The following is a 10,367-nucleotide window of genomic DNA, read 5'->3' on the forward strand; positions in this document are numbered from 1 at the left end:
TGCAGCACAATCCAACTATACCACTACAGAAAAAGAACTCCTAGCTATTGTTCATGCTTTAGATAAATTCAGATCATATTTGCTAGGATCCAAGATAGTGGTATACACGGATCATGCAGTTTTAAAGTACTTATTGACAAAGAATGAGTCGAAACCTAGGCTCATACGTTGGATCTTGCTCTTGCAAGAGTTCGACATTGAGATTAGGGATCGAAGTGGGTCTCAAAATTTGGTTGCGGATCATTTGAGCCACCTTGAGAATTTGAAATATGACCCATTTCTGATCGATGACTCATTCCCATTGGATAGTTTGCATGCTATGTCAGATAGCTTTCCTTGGTTTGCACCAATGGCGAACTACTTGGTTGCTAAGATCTTCCCTCCTAACTTTTCTAGACACCAAAGGGACAAGTTGATGAGTGATTTCAAATGCTACATTTGGGATAATCCTCACTTGTGGAAGAGGGGAGTGGACCAAGTAATTCGAAGATATGTCCCGAAATATGAGATCCAACCCATTCTTGAAGCTTGCCATTTGTCCGAGTGTGGCAGCCACTTTGGCCCACAACGGACAGCTAAAAAGGTGTTGGATTGTGGATTCTGGTGGCCAACCTTATTCAAGGATGCTAGCCGCTTCTGTGTGTCGTGCCACCAATGTCAGAAGTCGTGAAAAATACGTCCGAAAGGGATGAAATTCCTCAAGAAACGATGTTGTTTTATGAGATATTTGATGTAACGGGCATGGACTTTATGGGACCGTTTTCCAACTCAAGTGGGTATCTATATATTCTATTGGCGGTTGACTACATATCAAAGTGGGTAGATGGTGCACAAAATTGTGATCCTTAACAACGGCGCCAAAAACTTGGTGCTCGGAACGTAATTCACACACTTTATCACAACTTCGCACAACTAACCAGCAAGTGCACTGGGTCGTCCAAGTAATAAACCTTACGTGAGTAAGGGTCGATCCTACAAAGATTGTCGGCTTAAAGCAAGCTATGGTCACCTTATAAATCTTAGTCAGGCGGATTCAAATGGTTATAGAGTTTTAATAATTAAAAGATAAATAAAACATAAAATAAAGATAGAGGTACTTATGTAATTCATTGGTGAGAATTTCAGATAAGCGTATAGAGATGCTTTCGTTCCTACTGAACCTCTGCTTTCCTGCTGTCTTCATCCAATCATTCCCACTCCTTTCTATGGCAAGCTTTATGTAGGGCATCACCGTTGTCAATGGCTACTTCCCATCCTCTCAGTGAAAATGGTCCAAGATGCGCTATCACCGCACGGCTATTCATCTGTCGGTTCTCGATCATACTGAAATAGGATTCACTAATCCTTTTGCGTCTGTCACTATGCCCAGCACTCGCGAGTTTGAAGCTCGTCACAGCCATCCCTTCCCGGATCCTACTCGGAATACCACAGACAAGGTTTAGACTTTCCGGACCTCAAGAATGGCCGTTAATAGTTCTAGCCTATACCACGAAGACTCTGATCTCACGATCAGAAGGCTAAGAGATGCACATTCAAGCTTGTTTGCATGTAGAACGGAAGTGTTGGTCAGGCACGCGTTCATAAGTGAGAATGATGATGAGCGTCACATAATCATCACATTCATCATGTTCTTGTGTGTGAATGAATATCTTAGAGAAGAAATAGGCTTGAATTGAATAGAAAAACAGTAGTACTTTGCATTAATTCATGAGGAACAGCAGAGCTCCACACCTTAATCTATGGTGTGTAGAAACTCTACCGTTGAAAATACATAAGTGATGAAGGTCCAGGCATGGCCAAATGGCCAGCCCCCATAAAGGTCTAAGATAGCATAAAACTAATCAAAAGGACTCCTCTAACATGATAGTAAAAAGTTTTATTTATACTAAACTAGTTACTAGGGTTACAGAAATTAGTAAATGATGCAGAAACTCACTTCTGGGCCCACTTGGTGTGTGCTTGGGCTGAGCATTGAAGCTTTCACATGTAGAGGTCTTTCTTGGAGTTAAACGCCAGTTTGTAACCTGTTTCTAGTGTTTAACTCTGCTTTGCAACTTGTTTCTGGCGTTTAACTCCAGAATAGGGCAGAGAGGTGGCGTTGAATGCCAGTTTGCATCATCTAAACTCGGGCAAAGCATAGACTATTATATATTTCTGGAAAGATCTGGATGTCTACTTTCCAACGCAATTGAGAGCACGCCATTTGGACTTCTGTAGCTCCAGAAAATTCACTTTGAGTGCAGGGAGGTCAGAATCCAACAGCATCTGCAGTCCTTCTTCAACCTCTGAATCTGATTTTTGCTCAAGTTCCTCAATTTTAGCCAGAAATTACATGAAATCACAGAAAAACACACAAACTCATAGTAAAGTCCAGAAATGTGATTTTTATTTAAAAACTAATAAAAATATACTAAAAACTAACTAAATCATACTGAAAACTATGTAAAAACAATGCCAAAAAGCGTATAAATTATCCGCTCATCACAACACCAAACTTAAATTGTTGCTTGTCCCCAAGCAAATGAAAATCAAATAAGATACAAAGAAGAGAATATACTATAAATTCCAAAATATCAATAAAACTTAGCTCCAATCAGATGAGCTGGACTAGTAGCTTTTTGCCTCTTGAATAGTTTTGGCATCTCACTTTATCCATTCAAGTTTAGAATGATTGGCATCTATAGGAACTCAAAATTCAGATAGTGTTATTGATTCTCCTAATTCAGTATGTTGATTCTTGAACACAGTTACTTTATGAGTCTTGGCCGTGGCCCTAAGCACTTTGTTTTTCAGTATTACCACCGGATACATAAATGTCACAGACACATAACTGGGTGAACCTTTTCAGATTGTGACTCAGCTTTGCTAAAGTCCCTAATTAGAGGTGTCTAGGGTTCTTAAGCACACTCTTCTTTTTGCTTTGGACCTCGATTTTAACCGCTCAGTCTCAAGTTTTCACTTGACACCTTCACGCCACAAGCACATGGTTAGGGACAGCTTGGTTTAGCTACTTAGGCCAGGATTTTATTCCTTTAGGCCCTCCTATCCACTGATGCTCAAAGCCTTGGATCCTTTTTATTACCCTTGCCTTTTGGTTTTAAGGGTTATTGGATTTTTGCTCTTGCCTTTTGGTTTAAAGAGCTTTTGGCTTTTTTTGCTTGCTTTTTTTTTTCTTTTTTTCGCCATTTTTTCTTTTTTTTTTTTCACAAGCCTTTGTATTCACTGCTTTTTCTTGCTTCAAGAATCAATTTTATGATTTTTCAGATCATCAAATAACATTTCTCCTTTTTCCTTATTCTTTCAAGAGCCAACATATTTAACATTCATAAACCACAATATGAAAAGACATATGCACTGTTCAAGCATTCATTCAGAAAACAAAAAGTATTGTCACCACATCAAAATAATTAAACTAGTTTCAAGGATGAATTCAAAACCATGTACTTCTTGTTCTTTTGTAATTAAAATATTTTTCATTTAAGAGAGGTGATGGATTCATAGGACATTCATAGCTTTAAGACATAGACACTTAAACACTAATGATCATATAGTAAAGACACAAACATAAATAAAACATAAAGCATAGTAAACGAAAAACAGAAAAATAAGAACAAGGAGTTAAGGAACGGGTCCACCTTAGTGAGGGTGGCGTCTTCCTCTTCTTGAAGAACCAATGGTGCTTTTGAGCTCCTCTATGTCTCTTCCTTGTCTTTGTTGCTCCTCCCTCATAGCTCTTTGATATTTTTTAATCTCATAGAGGATGATGGAGTGCTCTTGGTGCTCCACCCTTAGTTGTCCCATGTTGGAACTTAATTCTCCTAGGGAAGTGTTGATTTGCTCCTAATAGTTTTGTGGAGGGAAGTGTATCCCTTGAGGCATCTCAGGAATTTCATGGTGAGGAATTTCCTCATGCTCTTGTTGAGGTCCATGATCTCTTGTTTGCTCCATCCTTTTCTTAGTGATGGGCTTGTTCTCTTCAATGAGGATGTCTCCCTCTATGTCAATTCCAGCCGAACTGAAGAGGTGGCAAATGAGGTGAGAAAAGGCTAACCTTGCCAAAGTAGAGGACTTGTCATCCACCTTGTAGAGTTCTTGAGGTATAATCTCATGAACTTCCACTTCCTCCCCAATCATGGTACTATAGATCATGATGGCCCGGTCTATAGTAACTTCAGACCGGTTGCTAGTAGGAATGATTGAGCGTTGAATAAACTCCAACCATCCTCTAGCTACAGGCTTAAGGTCCAGTCTTCTCAATTGAACTGGCTTGCCTCTTGAGTCAACTTTCCATTGAGCTTCTTCCACACATATGTCCATGAGGACTTGATCCAACCTTTGATCAAAGTTGACCCTTCTAGTGTAGGGGCGTGCGTTTTCTTCCATCATTGGCAAGTTGAACGCCAGCCTTACATTTTCCGGACTGAAATCTAAGTATTTCTCCCGAACCATGATAAGCCAATGCTTTGGATTCGGGTTCACACTTTGATCATGGTTCCTAGTGATCCATGCGTTTGCATAGAATTCTTGAACCATTAAGATCCCGACTTGTTGAATGGGGTTGGTGAGAACTTCCCAACCTCTTCTTCGAATTTCATGTCGGATCTCTGGATACTCATTCTTTTTGAGCTCGAAAGGAACCTCAGGGATCCCTTTCTTCTTGGCCACAACTTCATAGAAGTGGTCTTGATGGACCTTTGAGATGAATCTCTCCATCTCCCATGACTCAGAGGTGGAAGCAATTACCTTCCCTTTCCTCTTTCTTGAGGTTTCTCTGGTCTTAAGTGCCATTAATGGTTATAGAAAAACAAAAAGCTATGCTTTTACCACATCAAACTTAAAATGTTTGCTCGTCCCCGAGCAAAAGAAGAAATAAAGAAGGAGAAGAAGAAGAAAAATGGAGGAGAGGGAGAGAGGTGTGTGGATCAGCCAAGGGGGAGAAGAAAGGGTTGTGTTGTGTGAAAATGAAGAGAGAATGAGGGGTTTATATAGGAGTGGGGGGAGGTTTAGGGTTCGGCCATTAGGGTTGGGTTTGGGAGGGAAAAGAGTTTGAATTTTGGAGGTAGGTGGGGTTTTTGGAGAAGAGAGGATGGATGTGAGTGGTGAAGAGGTGATGGGGAAGAGTGATTGAGGTGATTGGTGAGGGGTATTTGTGGAAGAGGGTTATGAAAAGGTGTGAAGAGGAGAGAAGAAAATGTGGGGATCCTGTGGGGTCAAGGACTTAACATCCCTGCTCCAATTAGGCATGTAAAACGCCCTTAGCATGCATGCCTGGCGTTAAACGCCAGCTTGCTGCTTGTTTTTGGCGTTAAACGCCCAAATGTAGCTTGTTTCTGGCGTTTAACGCCACTTCCATGCTCTGTTCTGGCGTTAAACACCAGTCTGGTGCTTGTTTCTGGTGTTTAACGCCAGCTTGATGCTTCTTTCTGGCGTTAAACGCCAGTTTGATGCTTGTTACTGGCGTTTAAACGCCAGTAAGTTCTTCTTCCAGGGTGAGCTATTTTTAAAGTTGTTTTTCATTCTATTTTTGATTTTTTAGTAGTTTTTTGTGACTCCACATGATCATCAACCTAAAAAAATATAAAATACCAATAAAATAAAATAGATATAATTAAATAACATTGGGTTACCTCCCAACAAGCACTTTTTTAATGTCAATTGCTTGACAGTGAGCTCTCATGGAGCCTCACAGATGTTCAGAGCAATGTTGGAACCTCCCAACACCAAACTTAGAGTTTGAATGTGGGGGTTCAACACCAAACTTAGAGTTTGGTTGTGGTCTCCCAACACCAAACTTAAAGTTTGACTGTGAGGGCTTTGGTTGACTCTGCAGTGAGAGAAGCTTTTCATTCTTCCTCTCCATGGTTATAGAAGGAGATCCTTGAGTTTTAAACACAAGGTTGTCCTCATTCAGTTGGAGGACCAACTCTCCTCTGTCCACATCAATCACAGCTCTTGCTGTGGCTAAGAAGGGTCTTCCAAGGATGATAGATTCATCCTCTTCCTTTCTAATGTCTAGGATTATGAAATCAGCAGGGATGTAAAGGCCTTCAACCTTTACTAGCACGTCCTCTACTAGTCCATAAGCCTGTTTTCTTGAGTTGTCTGCCATCTCTAATGAGATTCTGGCAGCTTGCACCTCAAAGATCCCAAGTTTCTCCATTACAGAGAGTGGCATTAAGTTTATTCTTGACCCCAGGTCACACAGAGCCTCCTCAAAGGTCAGGGTGCCTATGTTACAGGGAATTAGGAATTTACCAGGATCCTGTCTCTTTTGAGGTATTTTCTGCCTATCCAATGCATTTAGTTCATTGGTGAGCAAGGGAGGTTCATCTTCCCAAGTCTTATTACTAAATAATTTGGCATTCAGCTTCATGATTGCACCAAGGTACTTAGCAACTTGCTCTTCAGTAATGTCTTCATCCTCTTCAGAGGATGAATACTCATCAGAGCTCATGAAGGGCAGAAGGAGGTTCAATGGAATCTCTATGGTCTCTAGATGAGCCTCAGATTCCTTTGGTTCCTCAAAGGAAAACTCCTTATTGGTCACTGAGCGTCCCAGGAGGTCTTCCTCACTAGGATTCTCGTCTTCCTCCTCCTCTTTGGGTTCGGCCACACCAAGTAAGGTAATGGCCTTGCACTCTCTTTTTGGATTCTCTTCTGTATTGCTTGGGAGAGTACTAGGAGGGGTTTCAGTGACTCTTTTACTCAGCTGGCCCACTTGTGCCTCCAAATTTCTAATGGAGGACCTTGTTTCATTCATGAAACTTAAAGTGGCCTTAGATAGACCAGAGATTATATTTGCTAAGCTAGATGGATTCTGCTCAGAATTCTATGTCTGTTGCTGAGTGGATGATGGGAAAGGCTTGCTATTGCTAAACCTGTTTCTTCCACCATTATTAAAGCCTTGTTGAGGCTTTTTTTGATCCTTCCATGAGAAATTTGGATGATTTCTCCATGAAGGATTATAGGTGTTTCCATAGGGTTCACCCATGTAATTCACCTCTGCTATTGTAGGGTTCTCAGGATCATAAGCTTCTTCTTCAGAAGATGCCTCTTGAGTACTGTTGGATGCAGCTTGCAATCCATTCAGACTCTGAGAAATTATATTTTCTTGCTGAGTCAATATTTTGTTCTGAGCCAATATGGCATTCAGAGTATCAATTTCAAGAACTTCCTTCCTCTGAGGCGTCCCATTACTCACAGAATTCCTTTCAGAAGTGTACATGAACTGGTTATTTGCAACCATGTCAATGAGTTCTTGAGCTTTTGCAGGCGTTTTCTTTAGGTGAATGGATCCACCTGCAAAATGGTCCAATGACATCTTTGATAATTCAGATAGACCATCATAGAATATATCCAGGATGGTCTATTCTGAAAGCATGTCAGAAGGACACTTTTTGGTCAGTTGCTTATATCTCTCCCAAGCTTCATAGAGGGATTCACCTTCTTTCTGTTTGAAGGTTTGAACATCCACTCTAAGCTTGCTAAGCTTTTGAGGAGGGAAGAACTTGGCTAAGAAAGCCGTGACTAGCTTATCCCAAGAGTTCAGGCTATCTTTAGGTTGGGAGTCCAACCATATTCTAGCTCCGTCTCTTACAGCAAACGGGAAAAGCATAAGCCTGTAGACCTCGGAGTCAACCCCATTGGTCTTAACAGTATCACAGATCTGCAAGAACTCAGTTAAGAACTGAAAAGGATCTTCTGATAAAAGTCCATAAAACTTGCAGTTCTGTTGCATCAGAAAAACTAATTGAGACTTTAGCTCAAAATTGTTTGCTCCAATGGCAGGGATTGAGATGCTTCTTCCATGTAAATTGGAATTTGGTGCAGTAAAGTCACCAAGCATCTTCCTTGTATTGTTATTATTTTCGGCCATGTCTCATTCTTTTTCGAAAAATTCTGTCAGATTTTCTCCAGAGAGTTGTGCCTTAGCTTCCCTTAGCTTCCTCTTCAGAGTCCTTTCAGGTTCAGGATCAGCTTCAACAAGAATATTCTTATCCTTGTTCCTGCTCATATGAAAAAGAAGAAAGCAGAAAAGAAAATATGGAATCCTCTATGTCACAGTATAGAGATTTCTTACGTAAGTATAAGAAGAGAAGAATAGAGGAAGGAAAAGATAAGAATCCAAACATAGAGGGGAAGAGTGGGTTCGAATTCTTGGATGAAAGAGAAGTGTTAGTAGATGAATTAATAATTAGAAGGAGATGAGAGAGGGAAGAATTCGAAAATTAAATAAAATAAAATAAAAATATTTTTGTTTTTAATTTAAAATTAAAGTTAAAATTTGAAAATAAGAAAAAAAATAAAATTAAAATTAAAATTTAGAATAATTAGTTAATTAAAAAGGAATTTTGAAGAAGAGGAAGGTGATTTTCGAAAATTAGAGAGAAAATTAGTTAGGTAGTTTTGAAAAAGATATGATTGAAATAGTAAACTTTTAAAATCAAACAAAAAAATCAAGTAGTTAATTGAAAAGGATTTGAAAATCAATTTTTGAAAAGATAAGAAGTTAGAAAAGAAGTTAGAAAATATTTTGAAATTGATTTTGGAAAAGATGTGATTGAAACTTATTTTGAAAAAGATTTGAAAAAGAAATTCAAAAAGATTTGATTTTTGAAATTAAAGTTGATTACTTGACTAACAAGAAACTAAAAAGATTTGATTTTAAAATTTAAAGATTGAACTTTTCTTACTAGGCAAGTAACAAACTTAAAGTTTTTGAGTCAATCACATTAATTGTTAGTAAAGACTTTGAAATTATGAAACAAAATAAGAAAAAGATTTTTGAAAATCAATTTGAAATTTTCGAAAATCATAAAAGAAAAATGAAAAAGATTTGATTTTTTTTTAAAAAGATTTGAAAAAGATAGGATTTTTAAATTGAAAATTTGATTTGACTCATAAGAAACAACTAAATTTTAAAGAGTTTTGAAAAAGTCAACTCAAATTTTCGAAAATTTATGAGAGAATGAGGGAAAGATTTTTTTTTTTTATTTTTGAATTTTTAATGAAGAAAGAGAAAAATAATAAAAAGACTCAAAACATGAAAATTTTGGATCAAAACAAAGGAAACATGCAAGAACACTTTGAATGCAAAGATGAACACCAAGAACACTTTGAAGATCATGATGAACATCAAGTATGTATTTTTGAAAAATTTTCAATAAAAGAAAACATGCAAGACACTAAACTTAGAAATTTTTAATATTTAGATACTAAGAATTCAAGAATGCATATGAAAAACAAGAAAAGACACAAAACAAGAAATTTTAAAGATCAAACAAGAAGACTTATCAAGGACAACTTGAAGATCATGAAGAATGCAATGCATGAATTTTCGAAAAATGCAAGAAAGAGATAAACATGCAATTGACACCAAACTTAAACTCAAACAAGAAACACAAAATTATTTTTGGTTTTATGATTTTATAAATTTTTTTGGATTTTTCGAAAATTCTTTTAAAAAGGAGAATAAGGATTTCAAAATTTTTTATAGGAATTCCAAGAATCTTGCAATGTTAGTCTAAAACTCCGGTCCAGGAATTAGACATGGCTTACTAGCCAACCAAGCTTTCAGTGAAAGCTCCGGTCCAAAACACTAGACATGGCCAATGGCCAGCCAAGCTTTAGCATACATAGTTCAAGCATGTGAAGAAGAAGCCTCAGTCCAAAAGAATTTAGACATGGCTTTACAGCCAGCCAGGATTCAACATTTCTCATGAAATTCCAGAATTCCTCCTTAAAAAATTCTGAAGAACATATAATTTTTTTTTGAAAAATTTCTTTTTCATTTTTGAAAATTTTTTTTGAGAATAAAAATAAAAATAATAAAAATAAAAAGCTTAAAATTAAAATAAAATTACCTAATCTGAGCAACAAGATGAACCGTCAGTTGTCCAAACTCGAACAATCCCCGGCAACGGCACCAAAAACTTGGTGCACGAAATTGTGATCCTTAACAACGGCGCCAAAAACTTGGTGCTCGGAACATAATTCACACATTTTATCACAACTTCGCACAACTAACCAGCAAGTGCACTGGGTCGTCCAAGTAATAAACCTTACGTGAGTAAGGGTCGATCCCACGGAGATTGTCGGCTTGAAGCAAGCTATGGTCACCTTGTAAATCTCAGTCAGGCGGATTCAAATGGTTATAGAGTTTTAATAATTAAAAGATAAATAAAACATAAAATAAAGATAGAGGACTTATGTAATTCATTGGTGAGAATTTCATATAAGCGTATAGAGATGCTTTCGTTCCTCCTGAACATCTGCTTTCCTGCTGTCTTCATCCAATCATTCCCACTCCTTTCTATGGCAAGCTTTATGTAGGGCATCACCGTTGTCAATGGCTACTTCCCATCCTC

General features: G+C 38.0%; 1 non-coding gene across 1 annotated transcript; it reads left to right on the forward strand.

Annotated features, from left to right (window-relative positions):
- The first annotated feature begins 7,375 nt into the window (after positions 1–7,375).
- LOC148581818 (small nucleolar RNA R71) lies at positions 7,376–7,483 on the forward strand. The gene has a single exon (XR_015895691.1). It is a non-coding gene; the product is annotated as a small nucleolar RNA R71 (small nucleolar RNA).
- The last annotated feature ends 2,884 nt before the right edge of the window (positions 7,484–10,367 follow it).

The sequence above is a fragment of the Arachis ipaensis genome, chromosome B10, assembly GCF_059453495.1.
Source record: "Arachis ipaensis isolate K30076 ecotype BB chromosome B10, ASM5945349v1, whole genome shotgun sequence".
Classification (NCBI taxonomy): domain Eukaryota; kingdom Viridiplantae; phylum Streptophyta; class Magnoliopsida; order Fabales; family Fabaceae; genus Arachis; species Arachis ipaensis.